The sequence below is a fragment of the Ambystoma mexicanum genome, chromosome 2p (assembly GCF_040938575.1).
Source record: "Ambystoma mexicanum isolate Mex_15411 chromosome 2p, UKY_AmexF1_1, whole genome shotgun sequence".
In the NCBI taxonomy this organism is placed as follows: Eukaryota; Metazoa; Chordata; class Amphibia; order Caudata; family Ambystomatidae; genus Ambystoma; species Ambystoma mexicanum.
Genome location: NC_090923.1, coordinates 952,733,359 through 952,755,678, shown reverse-complemented (window position 1 = coordinate 952,755,678; position 22,320 = coordinate 952,733,359). Strand labels below are relative to the sequence as shown.

Below are 22,320 nucleotides of genomic sequence, written 5' to 3'. Positions count from 1 at the left end.
TCGATACCATGACAGGTATCTTTGGCAGTCATGACGGCGATGACCAGGGGGATGTCGACACGTTTAACTTGGGTTCATGAGGGGTTGATTATTTTGACGACCAGATTCAGCTTTTACAGCTGGCTCAAGGCCTTCAGCGGTCTGGACACCTCTCCAGACCTCCAATTTCAGCAGGCCCAGCCCTATCTTGATAATACCTCCAAATTCAGGGCTCTGGTAGAATGGGTAATTTACACCGTGGGATTGCATTCATCATTGGCGCCTGTACAAGGTTATGACCTTACCGACATTTTGATGAAGGCCTTACCACTGAACGTAATATGCCTTTAAACCCTGCCATTGCCGATCCTTTAGCAATTATGTGGCAAAACCCCTGTTTGATTCCTCTCGTCCGCTCCACCATTTCCTTGAAATACAGACCGGCTAGAGGAGACCCTTCATACCTCTCCTCGCACCCTTCCCCAGAGGGGCTCGTTATGCAGGCTGCTATGATCTCTTCTGGAGCTGCATCTTCTACTTCCACTCTGCCTCCAGACAGGGAAACAATAAAAGTAGATTCCTTTGCAAAGAAGGCATTCACTTCAGGTAGTATGACACTCAAAGCTACAAATGTGGTAAGCAGTTTTGCCAAATACTCTTTCGATCTGTGGACAACAGTGGAAAATGCTGCTCAGTATGTCCCGGAAGGAGAAATGCGCGAGGGCTTCCTACAGCCAGTGGTGGATGGGAAAGAGGTGGCCAGCTGTCGCTGCGAACGGGCCTGGACATTGCTGACCATGTGAGCCGATCTATGGCTTCAGCCATAACACTAAGAAGGCAGGCCTACTTAGAACTATCTGGCTTTTCACCTAATGTCCAAGTGAATCTTCTGGACATGCCCTTCAAGGGCGATCTACTTTTCGGCCACAAAACCGACGGTTTCTTAGAGAAATTTAAGGAGTCCAAAATCGCTGCCAAACCTTTAGGCCTAGCGGCACAACCGGCCAAACCTGCATTTAGCTTCGCCTCCAGGGCACCAGCCTACAGAAGATATGCTCCTTTCTTGAATGCAAGAAACATATTGTAGGCTTAACACTACGGAAAATGGATATGGCCATTCTCCTCAATGCACCCTGTAGGAATTAAGGTGCATTCAGCAGGACTCATGCAATATGTGAATCTTTCTACACTCTCAAATCAGTGTGAGAAACCTGAAGGTGTCTCACCCGCTAGTCCCCGGGGATCTGTCATCCAGGAAGCCAGGACAAGGCCATCGCTTTTGGATTCAGTTCCTGGGGGGGTGGACCAGTGCAGGAGGATCACCTGGATGAGGGGTCTTCGGGGAGTGGAAGTGGGGCACCGGATGGTGAGACGCGGTATCCCCTTCCCTGTAACAACCTTTCCCCAGGATACCTAGCAGCACAACCCCCACCCTTTCCCGACACAAACAGTTTCTCACGGACAGTTCACCGTGAGCGACAAAGGACTAACGCCAAAGCCGTATACCTGACATGTCCCAATGCAATGGTCAGGCAATTACTAATCATTACACACACCGGACTTCCATCACACTTCCCCACACCGATAAAAGGTGGAGCACGAAAGCACACTGAGTGAGGAAAAGCTAACGAGGAAACAGCAGTTCCAAGATGGCAGTCTAATACAAGGAAAGACATGGCGAGGTAGGAGAGGGTTGCAAGGAGGGAAGTGACCTTGACCTTTAAAGACTGTTACTTTTGCGAACCCTGGAAAGTAAGAAGCCTAAGTCCTGGAATTAAAGCTGAACAAACCTACACTGTGCATCGAAGGTACCCAGGGCTCTCCCTCATCGATAACCAAGGCAGGGAGGAGCGATTGCCGCTGTGGTGCTGTCCTTTTGCTCCTACAACAAAGAGGCACCAGTAACGACAGCACAGCTGGTGAGTCAGAGACACTGATACCAAACCAGCTTGGGTTTGAGCCAAGGTTGCAAGCGACAACATTGTATGAAGAAATCCTAAGAGGACAGTGTGTGAAACACATGTGATGAGCGACACACATATAATTGGAAACCAAAGGAGTGAACTTTGGGAGGCCAAGTGAGCTACCGTATTCAGAGTGGTACAGTGCTGCGTGGGTGCTCATATGAAGATCTCTGTTGGGTATCCAATTGAATGGCAACTGTAGTATAAAACGGAGGTTTGTATCAAAGTGGTCCTGCAGCAGGTCTAGCTAAATCTCGTGCACATTCGAAAGTCTTTGATAAACAAAGGTGAACTACAATTGGCCCGAGCCCGGCTGCGGGAGACTAATTGGAAAAAGGACCTGAGCCCGACTGAGAAAAGAGACTTGGGCCCAAGAGGCCCTGTACTGGAAATGGAACTGTATCCTTGTGTCAAAGAAGAGTGTGTGCGCTTTGCTCGAGTGACCCGCCTTTCCCTGTGCTGAAAACGTGGAGAAGGGAGGCAAATGGACCGAACATCCTGACATATCATTTTGTGAACACTTCTTTCTTTTTCATGAACATTACCCCACACTATTTGTAAATTAGCGGTAAGGATTGACAATCGTTTTTTTTAGTATAGGCCCTTTTATTTTAAGACTCCACTAGGACTGCCTTATTATTATTTGATGGTCGTAGCTTGCTCCCATCTGTAGATTTAGGTTTAGATAGGTATTTATCACGCCCTTTTGAAAGTTCAATAAACACCCTTGACAACAAACACAGCGTACAGTAACAATGGCCCCGACCACCTTTATAACTTCCTATGAATTTCAGACAATCCCAAACAAGTGGTAAAAGGTTCCTTTACTGTACAATCTCTTTAAGAACACTTGGGCAAGCCATCATAATATATGTGCATAAGCTGGGCTAGCTGAGGCTAGTCTCACAAGGGCTTTGAGTGTTGTACTTGATGAACCAATTGACAAAGACAGTAGAAAAGAGCACTAATGCAATTTAGTCAGGTTAGAAATGTAGCAAAATAAGGTATTACTAAAATTAGAGAATATTAAAATACGTTATACAACGCTAAAAAGAAATTATGATGCCAACCACTAAGTCTCAGTCCTGGGGTCCAAGGGATATGAGATTAAACAGTTCTAACACCGAGTGTAGGGCACATACCATGCAAGATAGTGACATTAATCTTAATTTGCTAGAGTTAAGAGTGCCGATCTAACAAATATTTAACACTAGAATCTAATAGTCCAGTACTGCACAATATGATGCATTACATGTTATTGGTAACTCGGAGAAGAGTCACTACATTGTATGATGTAGTTTATATGCTCAACTGTCAAAATGCTGACTGTTGAAGTTGATGATGCTCACTTGTGTAGACTGAGCTAGAGAAAAGGACAGCAGCAGGGATTATGGTGGAAATGTTGAAAATCTTACTATCTCACATGAAATGTCACAACCTGACAACTTTAGACAGGGCTTATGGAAAAGTTATCTTCATTGCTTTGATGATGACCAGCAAAATTACCTCTTTGATCTACAGGCATTAGAAACTGAGTGTGTAACTTATTGCAGGCATGGACAGCTCTGCATGGGTTGCAGGATGCCATTGTATCCATGCAGCAGTGTCTCAAAATGTGTCCAGTCCTCCTTTAGAGCCTCTGTTGTCAACACTCCACATCAGTGTAGCAGCAATTTGGGAAGTGTCTGATTAAAATATGCAAACCTATGACTCTGCACTGAACTCTGTACAGCATAAATTGACAGCGGCTGCACACATTCTCTCATGTCACCCAGCATCAGATGGTTATGTGGCATGAAGTGTGCATTTTTATGCACTTCACAGCAATCTGTAAAAGACCTTTAACAAGTCAGAATTCATCTTTTCTCATAGAAGTGCAATTACATCTGATGAGAACCACCCATATCCAGCAGAGGCTGCTAGTACTGTTATTCTTTGGCTGTATTGTCAGAACCAGAGACCAACTCTGATGTCTGGGGCCTGCATCTGTACAAAGTATGGGATGGAGGCCCACTTTGTGTAGGCACCTCTCATTCAGCTAAGTAGGTTGGATCCACGAAAAGAAAACTCAAGTGCCTCTGCATTGATTGCTCCACATAGAATCAGGAAAATAGAGATGCATTTTTTTAAATGTTTCTTTTTTTACATTGTATTGGTATTTTTAACTGAATGCATTCCTCATCTTCGAAATATCCATCAGTTGCAGTTTGGGCTGGAACAGGTGGCACTATGCGGCATTGAAGTCGACTTCATTACAGTTCCTTGGCACCCTTTTGTGCCAGAAATGATGTCATCCATATATACCTGGTGCTGCTGATGCCGTCTACCACCATTCATTTTTTCCCTATCGTCATACGCATGAATATTTATTTGAATAGCCTCTATTACTTGATGCTTCTCCGGATGTCCACCGAAGTCGGACTGTAAGCCTTGTGAAAAATGTGGTTGCAAGATATCAGTCTCAGTATAGACCAGAACACCAAACAATGTGAGTCATGACACCCAACGATCCCAAAGGCGACCGGGGAGTGGTTTCGCTTCTTCTGGCAGCTAGAAAGAAAAGTAACCCAGACAAATCTTTTTGGGAGTTCCCTCTTCTCTCCAAGTCCACTCTACGGACGCCACTTTGGGAGAGCTTCTTACAGCTAGAAGAGCAAGAGAAGGATGAGGCGTCATCACTCAAGAAGCAAGTCCTCTTCCTGGAGGACTTGCTGTTTGTTTTCAAGGATGCACCATTGAAGACGTACATCAGTCACTGAGGTCTCTGCGCCACAGCTTGTTTCCGACAGGTGAGCCTAGGCCTTCTTTCCCCACATCTACACCAGAGGAGTTGGGAACAACTCAGTTTGGTCTTTTAAAGTCTGACCCGGCTTTTTGCTTAGTCGCTTCTTTAGTAAATCCAGCTGCTCCATCCAAGGGCAGCTCCAGTCATGCCAATGGTCTGCTATGAAGGATTCTATTTTTGAGGAGGAATCCTGCTTCAAGAGCTATGGCAGGCATGCATTTTATAATGAATTCAGGGATCTCACTGAGGATGTGGAGGAGATTTCCTATGTATTTTAATCGGGCTCAATATTTAGAAAGTTTATCTGATTCAGAAGCCAATTATAGGAGGCACCGATACAACTCTCTCATGATGATAGTGAGGTGAGTGGTCTGGCTTCTCCTCCAGACTCGGACATAGGGACATCAACAGTGTCAGACTTGGAACCTAATTTTCTTTCAGAGATGTGATTTGAAGGGCAATTAAACCATGAGCCCGGGTACACTGGGAAAGTCGAGGCTTACAGTAGAACAGACATCCTGGAGCATAAGGGGAGCAAGGTTCCTTTGCTACCCTTCATTGGAGCCTTGACAGAGGAGCTTGTGACAATTTGCAGGCTGGCTTCCATGGTGTCTGTGCATAAGAATCTGCACAAAAACAGATTGGTCCATGCTGATCCCTTCTTTCTCACAGAACAACCGACACCAGAGGTCCTGCTGATAGAAGCTGCCGTTGCGCGGTTGAAACTTCAAGCATTCCCCACTACACAAGGAGTTTTAAACACTGGATGCACAAGGAAGGAACATTTTAGTTCCAGGTATCCTGGCCTACATCATTGGACAGAAGACCCATTCCCTGTGCGAGGTGGCAGAGATTGCAGGTCAGCATTTGCCCATGTGTTACCAAGTTTAATTTAATTTAAACAGATGGTATAGGTTGGTAAGGAAACCACCAAGACCATCCCCCAAACAGTCTGAAATCAATACCATCAATTGTGTGGGCCACTCCAGGACCTACTGGAGCAGTCATTGGGAGACTCTCCTCCTGGATACACCTGCCCAACTTGGCACTGTCCAGGCAAAACTCGTGGACCTGCTGTTTAACGGATTAGAGCTTTTCAGCATGAAAGCAGACCAGTCCGTTGAAAAATGTAAGTCCTCAAGTTACACTGGCAACTTTTGGATCCTTCTGCCTCTTTTGCTTTGGAAATAATTGTTGCCTATATTTTCCTCCAAAAGGTTGAGGTTTGAGCTATCCTCATCGGTGGGTCCGAGTTCCTTTCTTGGGGTTGTTTTTGCCAAATCTGAACCCCTCTCCCCCCAAACATTTCTTTTTTGATTTTTCAATTTTCTTTTACTGTTATAAGTACTTCAGGAGAACTAACCCTGCAGCTGCAACTCATTTATGATGTGCCCCCCTTAATAGCTCATATGGCTACCATGGCAGGCAGGGGTGCTGCTTGAACTCCCCAGGGGAGTTGTCTCACCCAGCAAGTGTGTTGGAGAGGCGTTTGATGGCAGCTACATGTTTTATTTGTGGCTACCCCATCCAGCAGCCTTTTTACAGTGCTGGTAGCCAAAGGCCCACATGAAATAGTCATTTAAAAAAATCCTACATGCTGGCCACTTTGTGTTTTGGTCTGTCTGTGTGGCATGGTATCTTGTTTTACGTATACATCAGGCATAAGCAACAAAACATCCACATCCTGCTAGAGAACTTTCACACCTTTTGGTAAATGCTCGACCGACTAATATGTGACTAAGTCAGAAATATTTCCACTTACCCCTAGTTGCACAGACACACCCTCTGAAATATCTGGTCTAGCATGTAATCTATGCTGTGTCAAATATACAGCTATAATAAGCACTTGTAGATAGCATGGAACAGGTATGGTGCAGGTGACTTAACGGGGTGGACATCCGATATCAATGATGACTAGAATTCCTCTAGATAAAATGACTTGTGTACGTTTGTCAACTTTTAAAATAAATGTTTTAACCAGACTGAGAGAAACTGAATTGGGGGTAACCCTGAGCCATGTATCAAATGGGAGCATTTACTAAAGCCACAAGTTGAAGTGGTGGTCAAGGGATTCCCGCTGTTATTGATGCTCAACACTATGGTCTGGGCCTGTAGGCACCTGCATACCAAATTAGAATTCTCTGCACCCTACTGCTCTCAATTACTTCTTGATGGGATAGAGTCGATATCTGTGATGTTTGTATCTGGAGTGGTGCATTGTGTAGCCTCAAGGGGTCTCAATAAATGTGAGGATTTATTATAGAAGACTGTAAAGGGAGGGGAAGTGCATCTCTGATGCAGATTCAGAGTTGGGAACATCGCTTCATAGCCTCATGTACCAACGTTCCTACATTCCCAGCTGAAGAACAAATGGTCATGCAACCTGCTACATACACACACATCTCATGAAATTGCCAATGCAAACTACGGCAATATTTGTTTTGCAATTTTACCATAAACCCCAACATTTTGACAGAAACCTGTCATGATACAGCTTGTGCTTTCCCTAGATGTGAAATCCTAATGACTGGTTTCTTGCATGTTGCCTGGGCATGCCCCCTGAAAGTAACCTTCTGAGGCAGAGTCTGGTCCATAATGCAGACAGTAACTGACCTTTCTGAACCCAGAACACCCCTGTTAGGATTATTGTGCTACTTGATAAATTGATAGCGATATTTACTGGCATTGTATGGTTAATTGCAAAACTTGTGATGGCTTAATGATATGAAAGGCCCTTCCCGCTGCTGGACATTAATGGCTCAATCACATAATATGGTGCAATTGTCAAGCCTGGGAGGGAGGTCTGACAACTCCTCCCTAACCACGCAAGCCGAATGGTATACGGCCCTCCCACCCTGGCTGGCACAGGTGCCTGATGTGATACTGACGGGGGACCACACAGCAGCCAATGGGTGGTGGGGGGCGGGGGAGAGAGGGTTAGGGAGAAGTTGTAGATGGACATGGGGGAGGTTAGGTAAACGGGAAAGAGGTTGAGGGTATGTGATTGGACAGGTAAAGGGTTTGGAAGGAAAGATACAAACAACACATACATATACCTTCTAGGCCCTATTAATACACCCAACTCCTACTGCCACTGCCTCGTAGTGACACTCTACTATGCTGCCAAGTTGACAGACTTAACTCACAGCACTGATGAATTGAACCCAAATAATGTAGCACATGAAATGGAAGCTTTAAACAGACATAATGCTGCACATGAAATGGAAACTGGAACACACAGAATGCAGCACATGACTTGGAGGCTTAAACAAATGTAGTGTGGCACATGAAATGGCAGCAGAAACAAACATGCAGTACATGAAATGGGAGCATGAGGAAAAGCAACGTAACACCATGGACTAGTCAGCTTAACATGTTCACCTGTTCCCAACTCGAGTGGTAGAGTGACTGGCGTTTGTGCCAACAAAGAGTATGCTGCTCGGATTCTCAATTGTTGCAAGGCTGCCCAGCAACGCAACCCTGTTTCTCCAGCATGGGGTCTGGCATGGATTCACATGCTCATGAATATTCCCCGTCGTCAGGCTGGGAATCCTCGGTAAAGAAAAAACCAGTATCAGTTTCGTTTCTGATCTGTCTTTCGTAGTAATAACCAATCACTGGTCTCTGCGTCATACTGACCACAGCCAATGACTGCCCTCTACCTAAGCACCGCCTCTGGCAGCCATCTTCAGATTTTTACCGCACGTTCATGTGTTGGGATCCTCGTGCTATTGCTCTCGAGCGTTAGTGCTATTTTTTCGCGCTTTTTCACAAAAACTTCGATTCTTTCGGTCAAAAGAGCCTCAAGCTCCACCGATCCTACATCCGATCAACGGGGACCCGTGTCGGATTCATCTGTGCCCCTCAAGGGTGAAGATTTCGTCGAGCTACACTTCGGAGGACTCCAGAAGCTTCTCAGGCCCGGTCTCGGAGATGGCCCAGGAGAAGGGAAGCTCGACGCCCGGAAAGCTGTTCAGGGCCTGCCCTGGATGCCAGCTGCAGAACGTCTTCAAGGAGGACGAACACTCTTTCTGCCTTTACTGCCTTCATGGGGACAAGACGCACGTGGAGAAGGACTGTGCGTTTTGCGGCAACATGTCGGAACGGACCATGAAGGACCGCCATCAACGTCTCGCCAGCTGGCTGGAGGGTAAGAGCCCGTCTGGCGAGAAGAAGAAGAAATCTGAGCGGTCTTCTAAGACCTTTGAGGGCGCCCCGGCGACGGGGGCCCAACATAAGGCCAAGCACCGCGAGTCCGCTGGCACCGGGAGCGCCGAACGGTCGGGCTCTACGGGCGCCAGGCAGGGCGCACCCTCCCCGGCACCATCAACCACGAGCCAACGCTCTGGGTCGGGTAAGAGGAAGGCCGAGCACCCGGCGAAGCTCCTGGAGAGACCCCGGTCGAGCTCTAAGGCAGAGGAGGAGCGTGGCAGTGCCCCCTCCCTCAAGGATAAGGCGGTGAGCGCACCTAAGGTGGTGAAGGCCTTGATCCATTCGACCAAGCCCTCTATCGAAACGGTCGCGGCGGCCCTGGCCCAGCCTGTGGAGGCTGCACCAGTGGTGGCGGCCTCGGGGCCCAGAATCTCCCTGCCTCCTCGGAGGGAGTCTTCTTTCGTGCCCATCGATAGGACCCCCGTGAAACCCTCCGTGGGGAAGAAGGGGGGGCAGGGCGTCGTCGGAGATTCGGCCTCAACCTCAGAAGAGGAACTGATCGAGGTCTTAAGCCACGGCCTAGGCGTGGAACAAGACCAGCCCGTCGGAATGGGCCCCGACGCAGGTGACGACGACGACATCGTCGAGGATACCGACGGGGCCCCTGCTCGCCCGTCGGATTCCCCTCTGCCAGCGCCGCAGGACAACTCAGCGGCCATTTTGTTGGCTATACAGTCCTTATGCTCCGAGATAAGGACGAGACTACCGTTACCGACGGAGGAACCTCTCCCGTCGGGGGATCCAGAACCGGGACCTTCTGGTGTTCCCCCTACCAAGAAAAGAAGGATCCATCCACCGCCTCCTTTTCAACCATCGCGCCCCATCCAGCCCTCCTCCCCGTCCACCCGAGGGGATGATACGGGGACTGACACGGCAGCGACGGGTACGGACGACGAGGCATACGACGAGGATTTTCCGTCGTCGCCTCCCCCCAGGGCTTCTCCGCCCGACGAGATTGGATCGTTCCACTCAATGATCGCCAGGGCATCCGAGCTTTTCCAACTCTGCCCTGAGGAGAAGAAAAAGGAGGGCTTCCTTTACCAACGGCGCGAGACCAAGAGGAAGACGGTCCTCGCAGTGCCTCTGTTGGACGACATTTGGGATGAGGGCCTTTCCCTCCTCAAGAACCCTTCCACGACGCCAGCGAAAAGAGACCGGTACGAGAAAAAGTACCGGGTCCCGGACTCGGCCCCCCTATGCCTCCGGGCGCAGCCTACCCCGGACTCCGTCGTCTCCGCGGCAGCCAGGAAGAAAGCGGGGGGGGTGCGGCCTCCACGTCGACTTCCCCGCCGGACGGCGAGGGAAAGAAATTGGATGCCATGGGACGCAGAGTCATCTCGTCGGCGGCGACGACGATTAAAGCGGCCAACGCCTTGGCTATCGTGGCCCGCTACGACAGGGAACTCTGGTACAAGATAGCTCCCCTGCTGGATTTTCTGCCGGACGACAAGAGGGCGGAGGCCCTTGAGATCCTGCAGGAAGGTGAGGTGGCCTCGGACCACGCCATCACCGTGGCGACGGACATCGCCGACACTGGGTTCCGCCAGATGGGCAACGGCGTTTGCCTTCGACGGCGCGGATGGCTCAAGGCTACGGACTTTCGGCAGGACGTCCAGAACAGGGTCCTGGACATGCCCTTCGACGGGAACAACCTGTTTGGGAAGACAGTGGACGATTCCCTTCAGGCCATCAAGGCGGATACGGAGACGGCCCGGGCCCTTGGAGTGCTGCAGCAGCGGCGGACGCCCTTTCGGAGCGGCGGAGGCAAGGGCGCCTCCAAAGGTTCCGGCGGCGGTTTCGCTTCCTACCGTCAAGCGGCCCGCTCGTCGTCGCAAGAGGCCTACAGAGGACGAGGCAAGTCTGGCGGCCCCCGCCGTCGTCGCCAAGGGGGCCAAGGCGGCAAGGCCGCGTCCAAGCAGGATTGAACCGGCCGTGGGGTCGGGCCCCCACCGAAGCACCCCGGTGGGAGGCCGGCTGGCGGGCTTCGTCAGCGTGTGGGAGTCCATCTCCACCGACCGTTGGGTGCTGGACGCCCTGGCCCGGGGCCACGCGCTCGAGTTTCAAAGAAGGTGCCCGCGCGTCCCCCCCGTGGCCAGGAAAGAACTTCACGTCCCTCAACTTCTCCTGGAGGTGAAGGCGATGCTCAGGAAGGGCGCCATCGAACTCGTCCCAAAGAGGCTTCGGGGCTCCGGAGTCTACTCGCGTTACTTCCTCGTGAAGAAGAAGACGGGAGGATGGCGCCCCATCCTGGACCTGCGACGCCTGAACAAGTTCATCAAGGCGCAGAAGTTCCGGATGGTCACCCTCCAGCACGTCCTGGGTCAGCTGGAGGAAGGAGACTTCCTATCGTCGTTGGATTTGGAGGATGCCTACTTCCACATTCCCATCCTAAAGGGGCACCGAAAATTCCTCAGATTCGTGGTCCAAGGGCGTCATTACCAGTTCAAAGCCCTTCCCTTCGGACTGCGGTCGGCACCCAGGGTTTTCACCAAGTGCCTCGCACCGGTGGCGGCGCAGCTGCGCCGCGAGGGGATTCACGTCTACCCCTACCTGGACGACTGGCTCATCCGCGCCAAGACGAGGGAGCTCGCCGTGGTCCACACGGCAAGGACCGTCCAACTCCTCACGGACCTGGGATTCTCCGTGAACTACGCCAAATCCCACCTGGTGCCCGCGCAAGTCGCACTGTTTCTGGGAGCGAGGCTCGACACAGTGTCCCTTCTGGCCTCCCCGTCGGAGGAGAGGACCAGGACCATCTTGGGCAAGGTGCAACGGATGTTGGTGGCCGACGCGGCCAAGGTGAGGTCCATCAAGTCCCTCCTCGGGATGATGTCTTCCTGCATCTACCTCATTCCCATGTGCAGGCTCCGGATGCGCCCGTTGCAAGAGTTCCTGGATGCGCGCTGGATCCAGACGACGGGCAGCTTCGAGGAAAGGATCAAGCTCGACGAGAGTTTCCGACGAGCGATACGGTGGTGGGGCACCCGCGCGCATCTGACGGCGGGCATGGACTTCCAGACCCCAGCCCACCAGGTGACTGTGACCACGGATGCCTCCCTAGAAGGGTGGGGAGCGCACACCGAAAATCTGCACGCAAGGGGACTCTGGCTCCCGACGGAGAAGTCCCTGCATATCAACGTCCTGGAGCTCCGTGCAGTGTTTTGGGCCCTCAGGTCCTTCCTTCCGTCCCTCAAGGGCAAGGTGGTGAGGATCTTCACCGACAACACCACCACCATGTTTTACATCAGGAAACAGGGCGGAACCAGGTCCCCAGCGCTGTCCAAGGAGGCGCAGGACCTGTGGCATTGGGCCGTCGCCCAAGGGATTCTTCTGGTGCCGTTTCATCTGGCAGGGATAAAAAACACCATCGCCGACTCACTCAGCAGGGAGCTGCGCTCGTGCCACGAGTGGGAACTACGGCAGGATCTGGTGGATCGCCTCTTCCGACGGTGGGGCACACCCCAGATCGACCTGTTCGCGACGGCGACGAACACCAAGTGCCGGAGGTTCGCCAGCAGGTTTCCCCAGACGAGGAGCATGGGCGATGCTTTCTCGTTCCCCTGGGAGGGCCTGTTCCTCTACGCGTTCCCTCCCTTGCCTCTGCTAATCCGGCTCGTCAACCAGCTCAAGAGGTCACGGTGCAGGATGATCCTCGTCGCACCTGCGTGGCCGAGGCAGATATGGTTCCCGGACCTTCTGGACTTGTCGGCGTCCCCGCCAATCAAGCTGCCGGCGGACGCGGATCTACTCTCCAGGGAAGGAGGCGCCATCCTCCACCACGACCCGAAGTCGCTGAACTTGCAGGCCTGGCTCCTGCAGCGCTAGAGTTTGGAGGATACGACATACCGGCCGACTGCAGAGAGGTTCTTGCAAAGGCCAGGGCGTCCTCGACTCTTAAATGCTACGGACACAAATGGAAGAGGTTCTCTGTCTGGTGCCACGCACAGAAGATTAACCCTCTACGGATTACGGCTCCCCAAGTGCTGCCGTACCTGCTGACGCTGGCCAAAGCTGGTCTGGCACACGCGTCCATCAAGATTCATCTTGCTGCGATCTCCCGATACACCAGAACCACGGGCAGGACGTCCTTGTGGTCTCATCGTCTGGTGAAAGAGTTCATGAAGGGACTGTTCAGATCGTTCCCGCCGGTGAAGGCTCCGGCCCCGGCGTGGGAGCTCAACGTGGTACTGACCAAACTCATGGGACCTCCGTTCGAGCCTCTGCACTCGGCCCCGTTGAAGTTTCTATCGTGGAAAACAGCTTTTCTCGTGGCCATCACCTCCGCACGACGAGTGGGAGAGATCCAGGCCTTTTCCTGCAAGGCACCGTACTTGACTTTCCACGACACGAGAGTAGTGCTCAGGACGCACCCCTCCTTCATGCCCAAGGTACCGTCGGACTTTCATCTCAACGAACCCTTGGTGTTACCTGTGTTCTTCCCGTCGCCTTCGTCGCCGGCTGAGAGGACTTTGCACTCGCTGGATGTAGCTAGAGCGCTGAAGTTCTACGTGGACCGCACGAAAGGTTTTCGGAAGACGTCACAACTCTTTGTGAACTTTGGACCTGTCAATCAGGGGAAGGCTCTCTCGAAGGCTTCCATCTCCAGATGGCTCTCCGGCTGTATCATGTACTGTCACCGGTTGGCAAACCGACCGCTGCCTGGCCGTCCGAGAGCCCATTCCACCAGAGCGATCGCAGCTACCACGGCGTTCCTATCTGGTGTGCCCCTGCTGGACATATGCAGGGCTGCTACGTGGAGGTCGACGCACACCTTCACGAAATTCTACTGCGTCGACCGGGATTCCAGGGAGGAGTCCAGGGTCGGCCAAGCAGTGCTGCGCAACCTGTTCGCCTGAGGTGAGCCTGGTGAGGAGGTAAGATGCTTAATGTTGAGTTGATGTGATGCTTAATGTTGAGCCTTTGCCACCTCCCGTGGTTGTGCATGTGTGTACTGCTATGTATTCTTTATTCATGAGCATGTGAATCCATGCCAGACCCCATGCTGGAGAAGGAACAAGTTACTTACCTGTAACTGTTGTTCTCCAGCATGGGTCTGGCATGGATTCACATGCGAACCCTCCCGCCTACCCCTCTGCGGCTCTTCACTTGGTCATACTGCCACTTCACGTGCTTCCAAATCTGAAGATGGCTGCCAGAGGCGGTGCTTAGGTAGAGGGCAGTCATTGGCTGTGGTCAGTATGACGCAGAGACCAGTGATTGGTTATTACTACGAAAGACAGATCAGAAACGAAACTGATACTGGTTTTTTCTTTACCGAGGATTCCCAGCCTGACGACGGGGAATATTCATGAGCATGTGAATCCATGCCAGACCCATGCTGGAGAACAACAGTTACAGGTAAGTAACTTGTTCCTACTTCACAATACATTGGTTACTTATCTTGTGTTCGGGACGCTCCTGGCCACCCGAGTGGAAGAAATTAAGGCGAAGAATAATTCAGGATGTCGGCGCCCGTGGCAGCTCTCGGTCGTGTACTTCCTCACAAAAACTCACGCGGGGCCCGAGCCCTGAGGGAGTGTTGTGCTGACTGTGCGTGTAGCACGCTGCCCAAACTCACTGCCGCAGCCCAGATCACCTTTAAGCTCATGCCACTCGCCTCATCAGGAAAGATCATCAGCCCCTGGCACGGGCAAGCAGCTTCCTTAAGTCCCAGGCACTCGTTTGTGCGCATGCTGCCTGCCCCAAAGCCTCATGGGGCTTGTAGTCTTCTCTGAGAAAAAATGGTCCGGACCCCAGCGCACTGCACCTCCAGGGCTTATTAGCCCATGCTTGGTGGCTCTGGCCGCAACAGGCCTACAAAGGGTGGGAAATGGCCCCCAGGCTGCCCTTACTCCGAACATTACCCGCACTTCCCAGTGGGCCTCCTAGGTCCTGGCTTTTCTAGATTTGAAGGATAAAAGTGCCTTACCGGTTTGGGTGCACATACATCTTCCGCTGGTTCCCAAGAATAATGCTCCGGCCCATACCTGACCTTATCCACCAAATACCACACACGTCCTTACCGCTTCTTGGAGTCCAATATGCGTCGCACCCCATGTTCCTCCGTCCTGTCAGGCATGATAACTGGGGGTTCCTTGACCTTGGCACAGTTTGCTGCAGGTTTGACCAAAGATGCATGAAACGCAGAGGGAATTTTCTTGGTACCAGGCAGCCGTAATCTAATAGCAGTTTTTGAAATACATTTTTCAATAATGTACGGCTCAATGAAACGTGGTAGAAATGTACGTGACCCTACCAATTGCATGTTTTACGTGTATAACCATACTCCATCCTCCCCTTATGTGGAGGAGACTTGTCTTTTCCGATCTGCTGTCCTCCTGTAAATTACCTTGGCTGTTTCCAAGTTTTGGCGTGCTTTTTTACATATACTCAGAAGCATCTGTTTATGCTTGGCTACCGCCGGCAGGCGGTCAATCGTGGGCAACCTCTCAGGAATTATGTTTTGGTCTTGCACATACAAGCACATATTGGGAGTTATTCCCAACGAGACGTGTTCAGCGTTATTATAGAGGAACTCTGCCAGCCACAAAGCCTTAACCCAGGGTCAGCTCCCTCTGCTAATAGACATTGCAAGTATTGCTCCATGGTTTTGTTCACTCGTTCCATTTGCCCATCTGTTTGAGTGTGATAACTGGTAGATAAAGCACAGAGGATTCCAAGCATTTCACAAAAACACTCCAAAACTGTGACCCTCTTTCGGACACAATGGTAGTTGGTAAACAATGCAACCTGACTATGTGCTCTAATAACAAATTCGCCAGTTTTCCAGCACTAGGTATCCCACTACATGGAATAAAGTGAGGTTGTTTGGAAAAATAGTCCACTACCAGAATAATTGTGTCATACCTGTTGTCTTTGGGTAAATCGGTCACAAAGTCCATTGAAATAGACTTCCATGGTTCATTTGGGGTGGGTAACGGTTGTAACAACCCTGCCTTCCTTCCTTGAGTGATCCGATTTCTGACTCATGCACACCTCACAGCCCTGAATGTAGGTATGAATGGTCTTGTCCACATTTGACTACCAGAAATAAGGTTGCACCATATGTTTGGTTTTATGCTCCCCGGGTGTCCTGCTAAAAGTTACGTGTGATTCCACAAAAATGCCTTCTTCCTGAGATGGTCTGTGGCCAAAAAATATCTTGTCATGGTAAGGTCACCCCCGGAAACACCCACCACCCTTTCCTGTAATTCCATGCTAAGTCTTGAGAGATTGCCCCAATAATGCATTCCACTGGAATGATGTTACTCTTCCTGCACCCCAACTTCCAAATGTTGCTGCCTGGTTAAGGCATCCGCCTTGCGATTCTTCCAGCCTGGCCGGTAGGTTACTACAAATTCGAATTCTCCAAAATACTGCGACCACCTTAACTGTTTAAATGTTAAATGTTTTTCGCTATTCTCAGATATTTCAAGTTCTTATGATCCATCAGAACCACCGCCTGCTGACGAGCCCCCATAAGATAGTGTTGCCACTTCTAGAAGGCTGCCTTCGTTGCTAGTAATTCTTTGTCTGTAATGAAGTAGCTCTGCTCACAATAAGTTAGCTTTCAGGAAACTTAGGCTACTGGATGAAGGACTCCTTCCGAATCCTTTTGTGATAGAATAGCCCCAGTTGCTAGAGTGAAGGCATCCGTCTCCACTTGAAAAGCCTTCGTCAAAGCTGGGTGTCGTAAGATGGGTGCTTCCGTAAATGCCCTCTTTAAACTCTGAAATGCCTTCTCAGCTTCCTCATCCCAAACAAACCAAGTAGCCTTGCGTAACAACCTGGTAATGGGGGCTATGATCTACGAGAAGTTGTCAATGAATCTGCGATAGAAGTTGGCAAATCCTAAGAATGATTATGTGGCCGCAATCAGATAAAAAGTAAAAACTTCCTCATGCCCAGGCAAGCATAGCATACATATGGGACTTGTCTGAGTAGTAATGGGACCTGACGTTGGACAAGAACCATCCATTGAATGGACTGGTTCCATATCCTCCTTCCTTTGTTTAGGCACCCCTAACTTATGGGCTAATGTGGTTTCTAAAAGGTTCCCTGTGGCCCCGGAATCGACAATGGCGGATACCGTCTCCATGCGCTCAGAAAAACATAATGTTAACAGTACATACACATGAGGTCTTTTATTTTGTATTTGTATTTTTTTTTATTTGTATTGCGTGTCGGGGCCCTGAGGCAGATGAGCGCATTTCTTACATGTTATAACTTCACATTGTACATCAGTGGATATCAAATTTTATTCTGTATCGTGTCGGCAATGAAATTGGGAAGCTGAACTGTGGATGGGCTCGACAAGATCTCCCTGTAGTGTCGAGCCATCTCTTTTCCCGCCTACCTTCTTCACCTTTCAGGATTCTGTATAGGTGTATTGGGACAATTGTGTATATGATGACTAGTCTTTACACAATATAAGCATAGATTGTACTTGCGCCTCTTCTCTTTCTCCTCGGCCGACAAAGGACCCCTGATGCTACCTATTTGCATAGGTTCACCTTCCTCCAACGGAGGACTTGCCTTTGTCTAAACTGGCAAAAAGATGCACCTCACGTCTCTTTTGTCACCCTTTCGCTCGCTTATTCTGTGGTCAAGGCGCGGCATAATTCAGGTTGCGGCTCTGCATGTGCTATAGCATGCTTTAAGTCCCTGATAGAAAATGACTGCTTGTTTAGGCTGAGGCCAATCTGTCTCCACCACCAATCTATTGAATTGGGCCACATATGTCACCAACTCTTTGGATCCCTGTCTTAGTGCTAGCAATTCCCTGTCCTGTGCTAACGTGATTGTCTTGTGGTCAAATATCCGCCCAAATTCTCTGGTAAACTGAGCCCAATTGTACAATAAGGGATCTTCTTTCTGCACCAGACATACAGCCCAAGCCACTGCATCCCCTGACAGATCGGAAATAACAAATGATGTTCTTGCTTGTGTTGCCTCAAAAGCAGCTGACTTACACAGGAAGTGCAACTGACACAGTCAAAAAGGTAGCATATTTCCATGGATCGCCTGAGAATCTTTCGGGTGGCGCTAAAGGCACCCCTAATGTCTGCTGTACTACCACTGTGGAAGTGCGTGAAGCAGACCCCTGACGGAGCCTCAAACGTGCCCCTCTGTACTGGTGTGCCTTCAGCAATTAACCCATTGACTTGTGTTTTAAGCGTACTAGTCTCCAGTCTTGCATGTACTAACTGTCTGAATTTTCTGCAAGGCCTTTAGCACCAAGGCTAAACCCGGGGTGGTTGACTATTTGGCTTAGGTGGTGTGGTTAACCCTCGTGCAGGGATGATAATTCTGTCAAGCCTGGGAGGGAAGACTGGAGTACGACCCTCTCACCGTGGTTGGCACGGGCATCTGATGTGATACAGACAGGACACCACACGGCAGCCAATTTGGGGGGGGGGGGGTTAGGGAGAAGTTGTGGATGGGTATGGGGGAGGTTAGGGAAACTGGAAAGAGGTTGAGGGTACGTGATTGGATAGGTAGGGGGTTTGGAAGGAAAGGTACAAACGCATACATATACCTTCTAGGCCCTATTAATCGTCCCAACTCCTACTGCCCCGTAGGGAGTCCCTTCTATGCTGCCAAATTCAGACTTGACTCACAGCACTGATGAATTGAACCCAAATAATGTAGCATATGAAATGGAAGTTTTAAACTAACATAATGCAACACATGAAATGTAAACTGCAACACGCATAATGCGGCACATAACATGGAGACTTAAACATTGTGTGGCACAGGACGTGGCAGCTGAAACGAACATAATGCAGTACATGCATCCACTCACTTTTTTTTTTGTAAGAGCATGAAGTTGTTTGCCAAACTACATTTCGAAGGGATTGTGTCCTCCGACGTATTCCTCATCTTAGAAATCTCCTTCCAGCTCTGCTGGCCTCGGAAAATGTTTTCTCTAGAGGGCGCTGCGCGTCGACGTCCTTCGAGTCGATGTCCCTCGACAGCCGCCGTATCGACGTTCGACGTCATCCTGCCTATAAAGGCCGCGCGCAGCGTCCGTTGCTCAGTTCCGTTTTTCCGCGCTTACTCGGTGCCTCGGAATACCGTTGCTCAGTTCTTAGTCAGATTAATCCTATTTACCTCGAGTTATTCGATCCGTACTCGATGGCTTCCTCGTCAGAACCGACAACTCCTCGATCCGGCTTCAAAAAATGTCGAGATTGTGGGAAAAAGATGTCGTTGACCGATCCTCACAGAATTTGTCTGTGGTGCTTGGGAGCTGAACACCATTGTTCGGAATGCGAGGACTGTATGTCCATGACAGCTATGGCCCTGAAGGAGCGTAGGGGGAAGCTGGAGAAAGGTAAGACTTTTAAAGCTTCTTCTTCGTCGACGAAGTCGAGACATTCGTCTCCTCGTCACCATTCACGCTCCAGGTCTCGGAGTGGGTCTCATCACTCCTCGAGATCGAAGCACTCGAAGAGGAGACGTCGAAGATCCCCTTCTCCGTCTTCCTCTTCCTCTGTTTCGCCAAAAAGAATCCCTTGCCCCACGAAACATAGTTCCCGGGCTGAATGGGAGGAATTCCGAAAGAATATGATGAGCGTCTTCGAGAAAGCGGCCTCGACCCCCTCGAAGACTGCCGAGAGCGATGCTCTGGTCGAAAGACCCGAAGGTCAAAAACGCCGCGAGTCGCAGTACCCGGCGAAAGAAACCTCTCGAGCACGTTTCGAACCCTCGAGCAGGACTATGACCTCCAAACCTTCCTCGAAGGTTCCGTCGACGCCGTCGACGAAGGTCCTGTCGACGTCGAGGTCGATGTCTTCGACGCCGTTGTCGAGGGGACCTTCGACACACGGGTCTGTCAACTCGACGCCGGCCTCGACACCGGCGTCGACGCCAAGAAAAGTCACGGTTACCACACATCCAGTGACTATCCCCAGGCCCTCGACGTCGATGGCTTCGATATTGTCGAGTAGAATTCCAATTGTGTCGAGGTCCTCGAGGCCTCCACCTCTGTTTTTGACGCCACGCTCGAAGCCTTCGGCGTCGACGACATCGACGCTTTCGAGGCCAATAATGACAAGTTCGGCACCCTCTGCCTTGGAAATGGGATTTACTCCCTTTATGAGTTCAGAACAATTGAGAACTATATCCTCAATTTTAGAAGAGGGTGATTTGTCTGAACAAGGCGCATTTGAGTTACAGGGACCTGTAACCCCAGTTAGAGAGGAATTTTCCTCTGAAGAGCGCAGATTAAAGGATCTTCATGATTCTTTACATGAGGCAAGTGGGTTAGACACTTCCCCTGAGGTGGAGTTTGCTAAGCCAGACCCGGGGGAGCATGCTGAAACCCCCTACAGAGCCTTAATGGCCAGGATTACAGAGTTCATGGGGTGGTCTGCACCTTCACAATCTTTCCAACAAGATGACCTCACGGATATTCTTGACAAAGGCCCACAAGAGGATCCTGCGGTGCCCTTTCATAAAGCTCTTCAGAGAAAGATCATGACAAACTGGGAAACCCCAGATGTAATACCAGCAGTAAATAAAAAACTGTCTACAAAGTACAGGGTATCTTCCACAGACCCAGAGTTTTTGTCTAAACACCCATCCCCAGAAAGTCTGGTGGTACAAGCAGCATCCTCTACCGATGTCAAGACGGCTTATCCTACAGTCCCACAGGACAGGGACGATAAAAAATATGATGCTATGGCAAAGAAAGTCTTTTCAGCATGTAGCATGGCGTTAAAGTCTGTTAATGCTACTTGCACCCTTGCTAGGTTCAGCCATACACTTTGGGAGTGTGCTTCTACAGCGGCTGACTGCATCCCGGAGGGAGAAGAAAGGGATGCGTTCCTGAATATTATACAGGACGGTAAAGACGCTATGTGCGAATCCCTCCAGACGGGCATTGATTCGGCTGACAGTATCAGCAGAGCAATGGCGGCAAGTACATCAACCAGGAGATTCGCTTGGTTGAGAAAGTCGGGTTTTGCCCCAGATGTGCAAGCCAGGCTCTTGAACATGCCATTCGATGGCTCTTCTTTGTTCGGGAAAAAGGCGGATGACAGTTTAGAGAAACTGCAAACTTCAAAAGCTGCAGCAAAATCCCTAGGAGCTGCAATCCGTCGGACTCCTTTTCGTCCCACAGGAACCTCTGCGAGGGGCAAGTCCTTTCGCTTCTACTCCGCATTCGGAAGAGGTAGAGGACGACCGGCTCAAAGGGGTCAAAGAAGAACTACCCGAGGTGGACGGGGTAGATATTCTAAAGCCGCAGCAACAGCAGGTGCCTCTTTACCATCGGCATCTGCATCAGCCGCCCCAAAACCACTCTGAGGACTCCCCTCACAGGACACCTGTAGGAGGCAGGTTGACTCAACATCTGACGGTATGGCAGGCTATCACGTCAGATGCTTGGGCATTGGAAACAGTCGCCCAAGGTTACTGCCTGCCTTTCCTACGTACACCTCAGAGTCATCCACCGGGGATCAGCTCTCAGAAAGCTCCAGATCCGCTCCTCTTGCAGGAAATTTTGGACCTGCTAGAGAAAGGTGCCATAGAACCGGTACCTGTAGCGGAGAGGAACAAGGGCTGGTACTCCCCTTACTTTCTCATTCCGAAGAAAGACGGAGGACTGAGACCCATCTTGGACTTGCGAGAATTGAACAAATTCCTCAGAAAAGACAAATTCAAGATGGTCACTCTTTCTCAGATCCTCCAGGCCCTTCAGTTCCAGGACTGGTTGGTATCTCTGGACCTTCAGGACGCTTATTTCCATGTGCCTATCCATCTCAAACACAGGCAATACCTGAGGTTCGCAATTGGCAACTCTCACTATCAATTTCGAGTGCTGCCATTTGGGCTGACCTCCGCCCGAGGGTCTTCACCAAGTTAATGTCGGTAGTGGCTGCAAGTCTAAGGAGGGAAGGGATTCACGTCTACCCCTACCTGGACGATTGGCTGATCAGGGCTGTTTCTCCGGAGCAAGCTCAGATCCAGCTAAATCACGTGTGCCACTTCCTTCACAGACTGGGCTTCTCCCTCAATTTAAAGAAGTCACAAATGATACCATCGCAGAGACTCCAGTTCATAGGAGCGATCCTGGATACTTCCCTGGGAAATGCCCCGCCACCAGAGGTGAGGGCTCAAGATATTCTACAGATGGTTACCAAGTTCCAGCATGCCCAACGTCTCCCAGCCTTCGACTTTTTGAGGTTGCTAGGCCTCATGGCATCCTGCATTTTCCTTGTGCCAGAGGCTCGCCTGAGAATGAGATCCCTCCAGTGGGCACTGAGGACTCAGTGGTCACAATTCTCAGGGAGAATGACAGATCTTCTTCAGGTTCCCGGCAAGGTGGCTCGAGATCTTCAGTGGTGGGCCTGTCAGGAGAACATTCTGAAAGGA

The 22,320-nt window shown here is 50.5% G+C and overlaps 1 protein-coding gene and 1 long non-coding RNA gene across 3 annotated transcripts in view; one reads left to right on the top strand and one right to left on the bottom strand.

Annotated features, from left to right (window-relative positions):
* Nucleotides 1-22,320, top strand: part of LOC138566955 (serine/threonine-protein kinase MRCK alpha-like) — a 2,642,347-nt gene that overhangs the window by 1,906,511 nt on the left and 713,516 nt on the right. The window lies entirely within an intron of this gene.
* Nucleotides 1-22,320, bottom strand: part of LOC138566956 (uncharacterized) — a 120,991-nt gene that overhangs the window by 68,473 nt on the left and 30,198 nt on the right. The window lies entirely within an intron of this gene.